The sequence below is a fragment of the Mustela putorius genome, unplaced genomic scaffold, assembly GCF_011764305.1.
Source record: "Mustela putorius furo isolate JIRA1106 unplaced genomic scaffold, ASM1176430v1.1 tig00003972_pilon_pilon_pilon, whole genome shotgun sequence".
Lineage (NCBI taxonomy): Eukaryota > Metazoa > Chordata > Mammalia > Carnivora > Mustelidae > Mustela > Mustela putorius.
The window spans coordinates 4,766,824-4,783,674 of NW_025422115.1; the positions used below are offsets into that span (position 1 = coordinate 4,766,824).

Here is a 16,851-nt window from a genome sequence, read left to right on the forward strand (position 1 = left end):
ATCTCGTAGCTGACTCCTCTCCACCCAGAGCCCACATCCCGATGCCCAAAAGGGGCCTGGCATGCGCGGGTTAGCTCAGCAGCAACCTCAGAAGTCCCGCTCACTGGAAGCCGCACTGAAGCACCGTCAGGGAAACGGGCTCTTATCTGCAAAACCTCCAAATGCACAGGAATCTTCTAAAAGGTTCTGAAGAGCTTTAACACTGATTAGCAAAATCGCCCTTTTGTCAACATGGTTACTATGGCCTAGGATTGCTATTCAGAGAACACTGAGTCACGTAAAGACACCGGACAAGAAGACAAAGATTCTGGCCTAATAAGATGCTGTAACCTCGTTTCTACCGTCAGATGAATAGGTTTGTTTTGGCGTGGTTCACAGTGTCACCAGTGTGGCTTAAGGCACTCACCCCCTCTCCAAGAGCCCTGGAGGGTAGAAGAGAGAGCAGAACAAAGGGGATGGTGGCAGGGGAAGGAGAGAGTGTGCCTAGATGGAGACATGGATGGGACATGTCCCAGGTTCTGATGTGGCTGGACCCTCAGAGTCCTGGGCGTGGCCTTGGCTCAATGTTCCCATCCTTTTCCAAGTTAGCTTCCCTCTACCTCACTGTGACTTTTTGGGGTGGGAGGAAGGCGGTTAAGAGAGCGTGTGAAGTTATTTTCTAGAAAGTGCTCATGGAATGAAAAGTTCTAATTGAACTTGTATATATTCCAGGGCCTAAGCCTTTGCTTATGTTTTAAGGGCAGCGCACTCCTGAATAACCAAATCCGTAGATATGGGACAGACAGCTCCTTAGGACTCTGCTGTGCGTGACAAGGCATGAGACCAGGTCACTCAGCCTCCTGCAGCTTTCTTTATCCACTGCAGGAAAAAAACCCTCTTCTCACTTGCTAAGCCGGAGCCTGTTCCACGAGGGGGCAAAGCACCCCAGGGTCATCGCAGTCCTGTCTGCTCTCCCTGCCGGCCCCCTCCCACCTAGAAGACCCACCCTTGGTCAAGGATACCTTACGATACACAAGACCATGGCAAGGCTGTGTCGATTACAGAGGTCTTGGCTTAACTGGAATACAAGTACAGGGACTATTAACTGTAGTTCACGGTGATTCCCGTAATGTCGGTAAAAATAGCAGGTGCATGAAAGCACCTGCTGGAGATCCTGGAAGAAGGGATTCCTGAACTCAGTCAGGGAGCCAACTAAATGATTTTCCTTCCCTTTCTAAGAGCCATGGACACAGAGCGTTTCCTCGATCTGGCTTCTTCATCCCCCAAGAGCAGTCCCTGGAAGCCATATGTGGACGCCAAGCCAAGCGCATGATACCCCCCTCACCGACCCACCTGGACAGACGACCCCTCTCCTCCAGGAAACTCATGTCTGGGGCCCACACAGAAAATGGCCTTAACACAGAAATCCAGAGAGTTGAGTCTCCTTAAAAAAAAAAAAAAAAAATCGGTCTTATAAGCGCATAGGTTTTGGCTCACAGGTGTTGCGAATGGAATCATTTGGTTGGGGAAGGGAGGAGATGACCCAGGACACAAAAAGTTAATGGTTACCTGCTGTGGTCTGCTTTGGTCTGTTAGTTCAAACATTACCTCATTTGCAATAGCCATAAATAACTAAATAAAATCCTAGAAGAAATGGAAATTTGTTTGTTTCCATTTTCTTAAAATATTAATCACCGCTACAATTAACTGTGGATTGGCCTCAACTGCTCCAAGGCTCTTTTGACCTGCTAATTAAATTTGCCCTCGCTACCATCATAAAAAGTCTAGGAAACTTTGGGTTTCTGAGCATACTACAGAGGATGAGAGAATCACAGCCACTGAGTTCCAATTGCCCACTCCACTTAATAAACAAAAAACGTTAACAACATACATTTTAAAAAATCTAAGTGGCTTCCGAAGGTAGACATTGTGAGTCTCCCCAGAACGCACAACGGAGGCTTCAGACAAGAGTTTAATGAGCTGTTAACCGCTATCTTCTGGGCCTGGCGAGCTTAGCTTCTCCCCCTCCTACAGAGGTTGTACAAAAAGCAGTAAGCATCACAGTCCGTGCTAAACGGAGCTACACACTTAAGCATCTTCCCCTTTATGGTCTGTAATCCAAGCCGCTCTATTAGCAGGCAGAAGAATCCTGGCTAGCGTCAAAACTCCCTCATCTTTCCATTACTCCAAATGACAACCCTTCCCCACTACTGTCTTTGCATTAAGTACCAGGAGCTGAAAGATGCAATCAATTTAATACTTCTTTCTGCCCATTTACATTGCTGATTCGTTGCAGCAGTTCCTCTTTGCCACAAATCCTTCCTTTGCCCATTCATGTCTGCATACTTAACATAGATCTAATATTTCCTTAGGCCAAAGATCACACACTGAGTTCTTCTTTGACTGGAAGACAGAAGAGATATGGAGAGAGGATGTCTGGAATCCCTTCATTCTCACAGACAGCCCCAGAGAACAATTCTCAATAAATTGTCAAAAGCTTGGATCGGAATCCCCTGTGTTTCAGATCCAAAGTGGGGGGGAAGGACAGGAGAAGCCACCACAATGTACCGAGCCCATCCTGGTTTCAGACACTGTCAGTCCCTTTCCTGATTTTAGATCATAAAATTTGCTCGGGGGCCCTGTGATGGAGCAGGGGGTCTAAACCAGACACGACCCCAAGACCACATTTCATAAAACTCACGACATGAGTAACGAACCAAAAGTCCACCATGCAGAAACCAACTCAAGTCCTTTGAGAGCAAGAATTGCATCTTCTACTTGTTACCTCCTATGGCACTTGGTAGACATGTCCAAATTCCACTTAGAATCTTCCCACCCAGACAGGCAGGCAGAAACCCAGGAGTGCTGATTCCCAGCTCCTATCCTGTTCCCCCAAGCCTGAACACTTGGGAAATGCTAAGCCCTCAGAGAAAGAATCTTTCCCCCACCCCCTTTTAAAAAAATCAGATATAAAGTGGAAACCACCAGCTTCCCACCACTACCCCTGCCTCACCCATCAGAAACTTAAGGGACAGAGCTTCTGGATAGAGCTCCAAAGCACCAACCCCCCCAAAACCATAGCTATGGGCACTCACTGGATAGAAAGGACACCTAAAACAAACAGGCTTTGGGCAGGTTGGGGGTGCAGAAGAGGGGCTGCTGGCTGGGACCTCAACTACCGCTCTAATTTCTGTTTTTAATGAAATAATGTGCTCTCCATTCCAAATGCCTTGCAAAGTTTTGGAGTGTAACCCACTCGCAAGGTGAGGGCCCTATATACAATGCCAGGCAAATAGTACTGAGCAAGTATAGACATCCTTACAGAAAAATCTCGATTTCCCATAAGGCAAATATTCTTTCCAGCAAAGCCCCAAATATGGATCTCTCCTCCCTCTCTGCTCTTAGCACTCTTGGCCTCTCCTCTTTTGGCCAAAATTCTGGGGTACCTCATTACACGGCATAAATTGTCTCCTTCCTGGGGAAGGTCATGTGCTTTATCTTATCTCATAACAAAATCAGAAGTTTCTTTCACACTGCCTAGCACGGAACTTGCACTAAATAGACCCATCAACAGAAACAATGGAAACTTTGGCCAAGGAACAACTGAAACCTGCACAGACACATCAAGACCTAACTCAGATGTCACTCACAGGTCAAGCCTCTTTGCCACCATCCCTTGTCACGGGAATGATACGTATGTAATATATTCTCTTTCCCTTCATTAAGGACCCCAGATTTCTATTAACGAGAATGGTGAAGGAGGAACAGGAGACCCCAGGTAATTCACAGCTCAGCAGAGGTCATGGACTCACGCAAACCATGTGCGTGTACACACACTACCCCACCCCCACTCCCTCGATTGCTCTTAAACTCTATGGATAGTTGGTTTTTTCATTCCAGACAGAACTGCTTTGGCCACCCAAAAATATAATATCGATCCCTTTATAAAATTCCTGGACTAGAGTGATTCAAGCTCAGTGCCCAAAGTGCAAGACTGAACAGACACACGCTCTCATACCTGCACTGCCCCAAGCAGACTCCCCAGTTTACGCTGCCCTCACAACCCAGCCTCCCCATCTTCACGAGAGCCAAACTACTCCGGTGCCACCCAGGGTCAAGACTCTGCGGGAGATGGACTCGTACAGAGTATCTTTTCCATGGGACTCCCTCTGGCTATGAGGATAGCGAACTGAAACTTATAAACAGGGCTCAAGTCCTAACCTACAAGTTGTTTATCATCTATTTTCTGAAAGACACAAATGGCGAGTAAGCAAGGTTTTCTAAAACAATGGTTAAGAATACAGAGGGAAGCAATCACTGACCAAAAAACATGGCAATGGCCCGATACCAGCCCACGAATGAGCTTACAGGTACCCTAGCCCTCCATAAGGGGGATATGGGGAGGTCTCATGCAAGAGCGGTCTTGAGCAGAGCTTCGAGGAGCAGGAGGACAATGGTTAGGGAGAAACCACCAAGAGCATGGCAATGTTTGCTCCAGCTGAAACTCCCTGTGTAGACGTTCCAAAGCCAGAGTTCCCAGCACCAAAATGCTCAGCAAGACACACCCAACTCTCCAACTACTGAGAAAGTATTTTAATTTCACTTGGATCATTCCAGAAGAGCTCGTGAGTCCAAAGCAAGTCAGCAGTATCATGGTAGACATCAGTCACTTGCCATGATAGCAGGAAACTCTTGCTGGGCTATCAGTTTGCTCAGATTCTGGAAGAGGGAAGGCTTACTTTAGTTGAAAAGAATGATTTAGATGAATTTAAATTCATTCAACTTAATCGTGTTACATCGGTATTTCTCAAAGTACTTATGAATAATTCACTTTGGTAACAGCAAAAGCCAGACCAGAATAAGTCACTTCAAAGATACAAGACTTAACATAAATCCTACTGATTTTCCTACCCTCAACGCCTTCTCTAACCACTTTTATTTCTTTCTACCCTATTGCGGAGATGCTTCGCCAGCCTCCTATCCTACATCTGCTACCAGCTCATCAGAGCTTGTGAATCACAGCCACCTCCTGGGACCCCACAGCCTTCTACTCTCTAGTCCTGTCCCTAGGGGTGGGGCCCATTCAAAGACCAGGTCAACTGCTTTATGCCTCTGCAAGTCAAGACTGGCTGTTTCCATTTCTCTAGCAGTGGTGACTGACAACCAGGGCCAATGGACCCACTGTAGGTTCCCAGCACCCTACTCTGCAACAATGAATCTCAGAGCTGGAAGGAAACTCAGGGCACACTTGGTTCAACAGATGAGGAGACCAAGGAACAGGGTGGCTAAGTGCCTGGCTTTCAGCCTCTGGGCTAAGGTGTAGTGCTTTCTGCATGCTTCTGCAAACCCATGCTCTCTGCAATAAATGATGATGCTCATGTGTACGCAATTTTCCTGCAAACTCCGCTTGATCGTGAGGCTGGGCTGTCCTCTTCACCTTCTCGCCACTCAATTAGCCAGTCACCTGCCTCTCCAGCCTGACTTCAGAGAGAAAGCACTGACCAGAGCTTTTTTGCATTTATTTTGATCCGGTGGTGGCATCGGAGACCAGAGTTACAGGAGTGTGAAGAGCTGATATAGGAGAGAGGGTTCATGCCTCACATCTTTGGAAAACACATAACGTACTGGGGCTTGTTTATCCACACAGACTCCGAGCTGGCTCATACGCAATGAGTCACAAAAACCGTGCATCTTTTATCACAGAGCTAGAGTGGGGTCTGAACACCACTGCGATCACCATTTCTCTCTAACAACCACTGAAATGCCTTCTCTGGCGGCTCTTCATCCGTACTCTGAGGCTTTCCATGAACGTGGTTCCTGCCAGATAAAGCTGCCTGGCAAGATCTGGAAGAACGGCAGAAACCTCCCTGTGGGACCAGACCAAGTTGAGGGTCTGAAGTCCCCCAACCCTGCGGGGCTAACCTGAAATTCAAGGCATCTTCCTGGGGCACGGGAACGGGCAGGAGGTACAGCGAGGCATGGAGAGCGATCACAGCGTGGCCATCTGTAAATCCACCTCCACATCAATCTCACGCCACAACCTTCTCTTGAAACAGTAGTGTGTTAAGTTGGCTTTGACTGTTGTAGCAATTGTCCAGCAATAAAATCCTCCTGACCTAAGCACCCCCAAGACATGCACCCTCCTAATCACCATCTCTGGCACCCAGTGATTTTTCCAAGGAGAGTTTTGGTTTTGTTTTTTTTTTTTTTTCCCCACAACAAACAAGAAATATTTTTGATCTAAAGAAGCATTCTTCCAAGAAAATTATACATTCTCAGAATTCCATTCATAAACGACTATGATGTCAAGGTCCTTCAAGTCTCGACTACCTGTGAGGCTAAAAAGAGGGCCAGAGAGGAGATAGCAATTGGGGAAGAAGCGGGCAAGAAACCCAATGATCTCAGAGGACAACACCATGCCACCTGGGCCACACCACCTTGCTGCTGTGACCAGGACCATGCATGAAATTATAAAGAGGAAGTAAAGGGTATTCAATGCCGCATCCGGGCTTCTCTGTCTTTCCTTGTAGGTGGGAGAGAGGACAAGGTACATTTTCCATGACTTCGCTTAAAACCCATTCCAGGGGTGCCTGGGTGGCTCAGTGGGTTAAAGCCTCTGCCTTCAGCTCAGGTCATGATCTCAGGGAACTGGCTCTCCGCTCGGCAGTGAGCCTGCTTCCCCCTCTTCTCCCTCTCTGCCTGCTTGTGATCTCTGTCTGTCAAATAAATAAAATCTTAAAAAACAACAAGAACATTCCAAAGCTTCTTTGACACAGTTATTTAAAACCCTTTAATGGAACGACCTATGTATTATCAAAGAATCCAATCATGTCAAGTTCACTGAGGAAGAGAACAAGAAAGCTTATCCCTACATCCTACTTGAGGGATAGTCTAGGAACCTACTAATATCATCTACTCAGCAAAGCCTAAGGGGCCATTCAGAGGTTAAGGAATCAGAACGGAATCGTCATACACCTCCAGGAACAAAACTCATCTCTTCTGGACCTAGGGATCTGCCTAGTTTCCATCTGTCTCCATCATTACCACTAATACCTTCTGTGGGGGCCATGGGGGTTCCTAACTCAAACACTATGGCTCCCAGGAAGTATTTCTAATAACATCAGCCTTCATCTTGCCCTTTTTTGTATCACAGACTATTTGCTCCCCAATCTTCCTTTATTGTTTTCCCATTCCTTTTTGCAACTAAGCCCAACTCCCTGGTCTCAGCAGCTGCTAAAAAACATCCAAACACTTTGCATCCACCCGGAAATCCAGAATGGCAGCCTCAGTTCACAGATCTGCTGCCAAGGGCAGATGTACGCAAATCGCAGCTGGACCATCCTCCCCACGGGCCCCTGGGCACAGCGGGCTTGGGCCCAGGGGCTGCAGAGCTGGTCTTGCACGCAGGACGGCGGGGCCTGCCTGCACGGCTCCGGCAGCGACAACGTCACATGCCTCACCCAAGTCCCCTCTTTAGAACTTGCAAAAACAAAAGTGGAGGCTGGGTGACACGCTGGGTCAGTCTGCACAGCCTTTGTACGCAAGGCGATGAGTAGCAAGTGACACAGAGTCCCCAAACACGCCGCCTCTGTTCCCCTCCCACGTGGATTCTGCGAAAAATGGCACGGAGAAAGGAGAGAGGACCGGGTGGATGTTTGTGACCGAGGCAAAGAAACAAAAAGTGACTTCTGTCCAATAATGAGATGAAACAGAAGCCGGGCTTCCGGGAGAGGGCCTGACATTCCTGCACAGCATTTTCCCACCCACCTGATCCCCTCGAACGGAAGGAAGATCTAAGGGAGGACAGAGAGAGCCAGTGTTTGTTTCCTGCACCGGGGGCGAGAGCGAGAGCAGGGAAACGAAACAAAACAAAACAGCCGAAACGGGGGAGAGGCTGGGAGGCTGGGTGGGAGCATAAAGTGGTACGCACACGCAAGTACACACACACACACACACACACACACACACACTCTCGGCTAGCATTACCCACCTGAAGACAATAAACAGGCACATGCTTCAGCCTGGAGCAGATGCTTGACTACCTATACTACGTGAGCCCGGAAGTTGCCCCAAATAAAAATGCACATCCTTGTTATCGTTACCAAAAACTGAGCCCACTGTATAACCAACTTACTGCTCTCCGCAAAAAAACACATTAAAAAAAAAAAAAAAAGATAAGGGACCTCTGGGTGGCTCAGTTGGTTAAGCCATGCCTTCAGCTCAGGTCATGATTCCAGGGTCCTGGGATCGAGTCCCACATAGGGCTCCTTGCTCAGCAGGGAGCCTGCTTCTCTCTCTGCTTCTGCCTGCCACTCTGCCTGCTTGTGCACGTGCGCTGCCTCTCTCTCTGATAAATAAATGAAATCTTTAAAAAATAAGATAATATTTAATGGTAGTATCAAACAAGAATCTTATTGTTGACATTTCTTAAATTCTTCCCAACACCAAGCTTGCAAGCAGAATGAATTCACAGGATTTGATAACCGAATAAATAGCATTTACATGGAACCACAGAGGCCCCACAGGCATCCTGATAGAGACATATGGACCTCACTGAATGTTCTTTAAAGATACGGCTTATCTGGACAGACACAAGAATTTGAACAATTTGGATTAAATTAGCAAGAACCACTCCTACACTATACCATGCTATTTATGATAATTGAATTTTTGCAATTTAGAAAAAGCAATAGAGAAAGACCATATAAGATATGGCAGTAAACATACGTGGTCAATCCAGTTTAAGGCTCAGAATTCTAGATAGTCTCCGAAGGCAGCTCTGAGATACTTTAATTTTCGAAAGACTAGCAATGGCTATCGTTTCCCAAAAAACTACTATGCGCTCAGCGGTCTGTCTGGGGCAGTCTGTCAAGTTCTGTATCTGCCCATCCCTATTTCACAGATGGAAGAGGAGGTCTGGCGGCCCCATTCCAGCACCTAGGAACACAGGAGGCTGATGAATGGAATCCTCTTGATTCATCGACTGTTCTTAAACCTTTGTCATATGATGACGCTTGTCTATATGTGTAGTGTGTATGCACGTGTGTGTGTGTATCTATGTATGTACACATATAAATAAGATAAGTACCCCTAGGTGGCTCAGTCAGTTAAGCATCTGCCTTCAGCTCAGGTCATGATCCTGGGGTCCTGGGATCAAGTCCCACATCAGCCTCCTTGCTCAGCAAGAAGCCTGCTTCTCCCTCTGCCTGCCACTCCCCCTGCTTGTGTTCTCCTCTCTCTCATACACACAAATAAATAAAAATCCTTACAAAAATAAAATAAAATAAATAGATCCCGTTTTGTACAAAATTAGATCTTCTTGCAAATATCAATGTTCGTATGTCCACAGGGGGACAATCACAGGGGCAAGGCCAACTAACCGTGCCCAAAGTCGAGTCAGAGGGTGGCAGGCATGTGAAGGCAGCTGCAGTCTGCACGGAATCCACACCACTGTCAAGGGTAGATACCCTGGGACTCTCAGGAGTGAGGCCCCAGCCAGCCCCGTGACATCCTAAGAACTGAGGAACCATGGCCGAGAGAATACCGCAGTAGCACACTCTTCCCTGGAGGGCCACGCTTCCTGCCCGTGACTCTTCCTACGCCACCGGCCCCAGAAGCCCTCATCACTCCCTGGCCCGAGATGACAACTGCCTCCACCAAGCTCTGGGACCTGCTGGGCTCCCGTGCCTGCTCCTTGTGTCGTTCAGGCGGTTTCAGGGCTCGGAGGGGAGCTACATTTCCAAAGACAGAGAAGACAGGCCAGACACAGAATAGAACCCAGAATGGTCTAGATTTTAGATTTTGACCAGGCGCTGGCTCCTTCTTCCAAAAGGAAGATTTCTAAATTGCTTCAACTCAGATTCCCAAGTTATGCATGGTGATAAACAGATGCCTGCTCTGCTTAATATCTTCACCGTGACCGTCGGGAAGATTACATCTCCTGCTACCTGCATTCCTAGAACACCATGGCCATCTCTCACTTGCTCCTTGTCAAGGGAGCATTCTATCATGGGAGGGTGCTAGGGGACCCTGCTTCCCACAGCCTGAGTCCCAGGAGTCACACGATAGACTAAAAGGAGGTATGTTTCCAATTCATGGCTTCCCGCTCACCGGGGGCCAAACCTAACTTTTGAACCATCCCGTGCACTCGAGTTGAGCAATGCAATCTAGGACACGGTTAGCCACGGGCCCACACGATCCATGTCATTCCCACTCTAATCAAGAATACACACGAGACAGGGCACCTGGGTGGCTCAGTCCATTAGGCATCTGCCTTCGGCTCAGGTCATGATCCCAGGGTCCTGGGATCGAGCCCCACATCGGGCTCCTTACTCAGTAGGGAGCCTGCTTCTCCTCTCCCTCTGCCTGCTGCTCCTCCTGCTCTCGCTCTCTCTCTCTCTGTCAAATAAATAAATATTTTTTAAAAAGAAAATACACAAGAAAAGCAATGTAGAAATAGTAATGTAACAGAGGAAGTGTTTTAGGAGTAGGAAGAAATCAGGACAATCTTAAAAGTGGGCTCAACCGGTGAGATCTGAAGGGAGTCCAGATAGTTCCCGATATATAGAATTGCAAAAATCACCCAAGGAGAGTTATTCCGAAAAGCCTTTTGCTCTTGAAGCTGAGATCTTTATTAAAAACAAAATAAAACAAAAACCAAACTTCTGAAGGGAGCCCAGGAAAGCGACACCCTAATTAGGGGACGGTTAGCCAAGAGCAAAGCCTTTCCATAAACAGGCCCAAGAGCCAGGATATGGGGATGGGCTACGAGGGGTTGCAGAGAGCCATGGACACAAACTGCTTCACCATCTTGGTAAAAAGGGTCGACAGTCAGGGAGAACAGAATGTGATCTCCATGCCTGACTATAAAAGGCAGAGAAACGAGGCCCAGGGGCATGTGACCCCCTTCTAAATAAAGATCACCCCCACACCGGAGCAGCTGACCAGAGCAGGGGCCTTCCAGGGGAAGAGACAAGCTCCTACAGACAACACAACCCAGAACCTGCTCAACGGACTGCCTTCCCGTCCACGATCTGCAGGGCTGTCTCAGCTCCAGCGGGCAATGCAGACCCCCTCCTCATTCACAGGGGGCAGTCTGAGGGCTGTAGCATGCAAGAACCCTGTGGCTGACCACACAGCATTTTACAGAAAGAAATACCCCTCACGAGAAGCTTAAAACTTGAAGGGGATTGGGGGGAGAGGAGGAGGAAAAATTAAGAAGAAATAATGCACATCGCACGCATGAGGGCTCAGGGCAGAGACACTGTGCCCTTCACCTCACCCCAATCCAGCAGGTGATTTACAGACACGTAAACCAGCCCCCCACTTGGAGCCGGCAGGCCAGAGGTACCCATCTATAAGAAAATGAGGAAGAAATCCAGAAGAAAATGAAGAAGGGGAACCACTCCGCTGCACACACCATACCACCCTGTGAGATGTATCTGATAAACAGAAACACGAGAACCCGTAAAGAGGGGGAAAAACGTAGAATTGTCTTTTTTATGCTCCCTGCCTTCACTTGAAGTCCCAGATCTCATCCGTGAGATGGCCGTTGAAATGTTTTCCTTTTATCAAAAAAGGCAGCCACTTACTTCCTTCTCATGCAAGGGCTCCAATCTGCTATTTTCCTGGTTTCTCTTCTGGAAGGCAGTGGGAAATGCAGCCAGACTCCGGGACCGCTGTTGCCAGTCAATGCCCTTTTAACTGAAATAAGGCTGCACCACCAGCAAAGCCAGTCTGCACCACAGCCAGGCTTGCCACCTTCAAGCATTTTCTGCCAAAGACCAGGCCTTCCCGTAGGCAGTGACAACACAGTGATCTGAGCAGACCCTAAACTATCTGTTCTGTTGGGTTAAGAAGTACTCGGAGATGTTAAGTTTAGCAGGAAGTTTTAGACTTTTGTGTGTGTATGTTTGCTTTGGTGAGGGCATCTCTAGATCTGCAATCAAGTACCAGAAAGCCCCAAGGGCAAGCGAACAGCAGACACCACTGAGGCAATGCACGGGGCAGGAAGAGAACCATGTCTTCCGAGAGGATCTGCCCCCTCTTCCCTCCTTGCACAGGTCAGCTTTCAGCGTACGACTGCCGTCCAAAGTAACGAACGGTGCCGCAGACCAAGCCTTGACTTTGAAGAGGATTCCTGTATTTCTCCACCATCTTTGGCCTTGGATCCTTCTTACAAGGGCGGGCGAGAAAGGAGCTATGATGGTCCATGGCTGACCCTCCCTGCTGGTGAAGAGCTGGAGAAGAGTTCTGGTGACCTCGCTCCTGGGGAGCAAGGACCGACCGTGAAAATGACACAAGAAACATCCGCATTTCGCAATCCTTGAATCTTTTGGCTTGCCGGGGACTGTCAACACACACTATGTCTGCTCAAGGTGGGAAACAGATCTTCCTGAGCATAAATCTTTCACAAAGCAGGTGCCACGCTCGCCCCTGGGGTGACAGCCATACTCTCCACGACTGCGAGGACACGCCCAGAATTTATTTGGCGATGCAGAAAGGGCTGCTGCCAGGCTTCTCTGTGGCGAGACAGCCCACCGGAGTCTGCAGAGTCCCGAAGTCCTCCGCCAACAGGCATGGAGTCTGCCTAAAGCACACCGCCACGGGCCAGGGATACTGCCGGCAGAAGGCAGGGAGGTGGCTTGTCAGGGGCATGGCCCCGTTTCACGAGCACTCACGGGCTCCCACTACAGGATTTCAGGTGGGGGCAGGGTGGGCTATTGGTTGGTCAGAGTGTCGGTTAGGGAGCTCCCTGGGCCCAGGCACCAGCACGGGGAGGCTGGAGAGAGGCCGGGTCACGGAAGGGCAGGGGATAGCAGATTCGGGAAACATGTACAATGGAAAGGGCTTGTCCTTCAACTGGAGGAAGGAGCCTCCAGAGGACACCTACGTTTCTGACATGGGAGCGGGGAGCCCAAGAATGCTGCCCGTGCAGAAGGGGGAATCCAAGAAAGACAACGGGTAGAGGTGAGGAGACAGAGAAGCCCAGCAGACACGGAGTCACCTGCAGGTGTCTGGACAGGAATGGATCTATGGGTCCGGGGCTCACGAAGAGGTCTAGGCTACAGATGGTATTTGCAGACGAGGTGCAGATGGAAGGGGGCTGAAGCGTCAGATGGGACATCCTGGGGGAACAAGGACAGTGAAAAGGGGCCTAGGATGGAAGTCTGGAGACCACTAGTCATCAGAGCCTCAAGCAAGGGAAAGGAGCCCACCAAGAACCAGCTGTAGAGACGGAGGAGAAGCGCTGTCAGAAGGCAGGGGAGGCGGACTCACCAGTGCTGAACATCAAGGGCACAGTCCCATTTCTACTGAAAGGAAAATGCCATACACAACTTTTTTAAGGGCTGGTCGATTTTTTTTTTTTTTTTTTAAAGCACACAATCAGGCAGAGAGGCAGGCAGAGGTGGAGAGCGAGGCAGAGAGAGAGGCAGGCTCCCCGCCGAGCAAGGAGCCTGATGCAGGACTCGATCCCAGAACCCCGGGACCATGACCTGAGCCGAAGGCAGCGGCTTAACCCACTGAGCTACCCAGGCGTCCCAGGGTTGGTCACTTTTTAGGAGTAACTCAAGCCTCAATAAAACCACCCCTCCAGGGGCCCCTGGGTGGCTCAGTGGGTGAACCACCTGCCTTTGGCTCACGTCATAATCCCAGAGGAAGTCCTGGGATCGAGCCCCACGTCGGGGTCCTGGCTCTGGAGGGAGTCTGCTTCTCCCTCTCTCTCTGTCCCTCCGCCCTGCTCACGCTATCTCAAAAAAATAAATAAAACCACCCCTCCAAATCGTAAGACAACAGAGAAAAACAGAAGGGTGCAGGGAACCCATAAAGTCGTCATTTCCTTAATGGGGCTGTCCATGAAGCTGCCACAGTCATGAGAGAAAAGAAGGAGTTGAAGGGAGAGCGTCAAGTAGAAACCGCGTATCGGCACTCCATAATTGAGTGTTTCTCCGTGATGTCAAAAATTTCACACACATCCTTGATTCGACGTAGCTCTCCAGATGCTCTTCCTCCCTCCGTAGGCAGCCCTGTGAAGAACAGCTCAATGGGATTTGGCCACACTTCATCGTTTTCAATGGCCACCTTAACGCTCATGTTGACTTCCCGGCAGATGACACGCTGTCCAGACTCAGTGCCCTCCACCTGGCTCCTTGAACGGTTCGTCAGCATCCTGCTGGAGAGGGGTAGGAATCCCACAGCACTGCAGTGCTCAGCCACAGACACGATGGGGAGGGATGGGGGTGGGGGAGGAAAACGCATGGCCATAGGGGGCAGACTCTGAAGAGAATGAAAGCCCCACCTGTCATGTCAATGCTCTAGTAACCATGTGAAAAGCTACAGAAACAGGTGAAATTAATTTAATAACATAGTTTACTTAACCTATAGGTCCAAAATATTATCATTTCGACACAGAGTCAATACATTACAAGCTACTAAGGCGATAACCTTACTTCTTCTCCCCTTATACTACGTCTTTGAAACCCAGTGTATTTTAGGCTTCAAGCGAGTTTCCATTCACACCGGAGGACATTCAAGCATGCAATCAGCCACATGTGGCTAGTGGCTGTCGCACCGCACAGCACAGGTCTCAAGGGACATCATGCAAAGGGAGAGTTCCAGTTCAATGGGAAAATCTCAGGGAAACCTGCCTATGCTGGAGTTTTCCTCAAAGCCCAAGATGGAGGGAAGACAGTTTCCTCGAATGCTGTTCAGGATTTTCAATAAATATACCCTCCTAAAATCTCAGAAACACGTCAGCCAGACTGAGACAACTGGCAGGGGAGAAGGCTGCAGGGTGTGGCCTTGGGCAAGCAGGGGTCCAGCCAACAGGCCTGTCGGCATCAGCTCTACCAGCACCAAGGCCCAGTATCTAACCTCATTGGATTTTTTGGTATTTTTCCTTTTCTTTTTTAATACCTTTTTTTTTTTTTTAAATAATCCCTATGAGAAAGGCAGGATCTCTCCAGATTGAAAAAACAAACAACAACAACAAAAAATGAAGGGCCAGGCCACTTAAATTACTTGCTACCAGACCTGGACCCAGAACCCACCCCTGCTCCCGGCTTCTTCAACAACCTGCTGATCAGAAACAGTGTAAGTCCACAGCAACCCCAAAGTAGATACCAAATAGGTCACTAAACAAGCGCCCACCTAATGACTTTTTTAAATAACATCTCCCTTTTGTACAGAGCTGATGAGTTTCCAAAGCAGTTTTGTGCGCATGTTTGGCTGTCACTAAGGAATAACACGAGACTGCCCTAAGAAATGTTCTGACGATGCCCAACTACAGCCCAGAAGGACTGGCTGGTCCAAGGTCCCCTGGGCCCCTTAGACAGCATCCAACCCCTTCCCACCACACAGGATGCCTCCCCTGAAGACACCATTTTCTTTTAAAACAAAATTTTAAAAGGTCAAGACTCCTTAAAAAGGTGTTTTTGCTGTTTTCTCAAAGCCAGTGGGTAACCTAAGGGTCGGGTACAGTTTTAATCAATCACAAATGGGACGTCAGCGCCCTACCTTCCTCCAACCCCAGCCAACAAGGACTCTTCAAGAAGCCTGATGGCGTCCTCGGCCATCCAACGTCCTGGTTACAGTCAACGAGACCCCTCCCTTATTTATCAGATGTTCATGGACACACAGGTGGATTGATAGCGTAAACGTGTGTGCTGGGCCAAAGAAACCTTCCCTTTCCCGGCTTCCACCCTGGCTGGACTGGGAACAAAAAGAACAGCTACCTGTGGGGTCTGGCCTTTGATTTGTTTATTTTATACACTTCATGGTTTAGGCAAGCCTACCAGTTTGGGATTCCTTGGCTCTTCATGACCAGCTAGAACACATGAGCTCCTCAGTCTTTAACTGGGCCAACCATTAAATAATAGCTATTTATAGCTACCACACTGACTTCCACACCAGGGAGAGGAACCTTCCCAGCCAACATACCTGAACATTGCTGAAAGCAACGCGGCAAAGGCCCAGACTTGCCTTCTAATAGCAAACAACCTGGGTCTCCAGGTAATTGATCACAATAACTCAAGAGTCCAGTTATACTCAAGAGAAGAATAAAGCATGTTCCTGATAAAGAAGCGGCTTCAAAATATCACCCCCGGAACCTGGAGTGCCATGAACACATTTCAAAATTCTTTCACTAGGTGATTTCAGAAGATCTGCACAACTCTTTGGGGAGGAAAAGAAAAATGGAAGCCCAGGGCATAGGAGGGCACCCACTACACAGTTCCTTGCAAGTACGACCTGAATCTGGGATTCCAGGGGACTGGTCCAGGGCTCTCCCACCTCGGTGAGGTGCTCCGCCATAAACAGGCACACCTAAGCCTCGTGACCGTCCCTGGGGACCAAGCATGGGGCGCAAGTCCCCACTTTCACAAGATGTGAAATGAATTTTGACCTTCCCTTTATTCAACCATTATTCCAAGTAGAGGAAGTCGTGCCACAACCAAATCTGTCTTTTCCCACAAAGGATGAACCCAGTTGATGCATAAGCAGTCCCTGACTACTGGGGTCTGGGGACCTCTGAAGCATACCAGGTCACCTTTCTCACTAGAATCCAAAGCTCAAGGTCAGCACGCTTCTGGCCCCGAAGGTGCTGGATTATTTCTAGGACACAACTGGGATGCTCTTGACGGCAGCCATGACGGGGTCCTGCATTGCCCAAGTTCTCGAGTTCTCGGATGCAAAAGGAAGCCAGCCAAGACCCCTGCCTGCACCCAGCAGGCGGCCTCCTCCTCAGTGTGACACAACCACGCCCTCCGCCCTCCCTGCAGAACCCCCAGAGGGAGCCGCCAGCGCTCAGAAGAGGAGGGAGGCAAGGGAGAGCAGGAGGGGGAAAGAGAAGCAGAGGGAAAGCCACAACAGCGT

At 49.0% G+C, this 16,851-nt stretch overlaps 1 protein-coding gene across 1 annotated transcript in view; it reads right to left on the reverse strand.

Moving 5' to 3' along the window:
• IGF1R (insulin like growth factor 1 receptor) overlaps positions 1 to 16,851 on the reverse strand; it is a 298,344-nt gene that overhangs the window by 228,047 nt on the left and 53,446 nt on the right. The gene's annotated exons all lie outside the window — the stretch shown is intronic.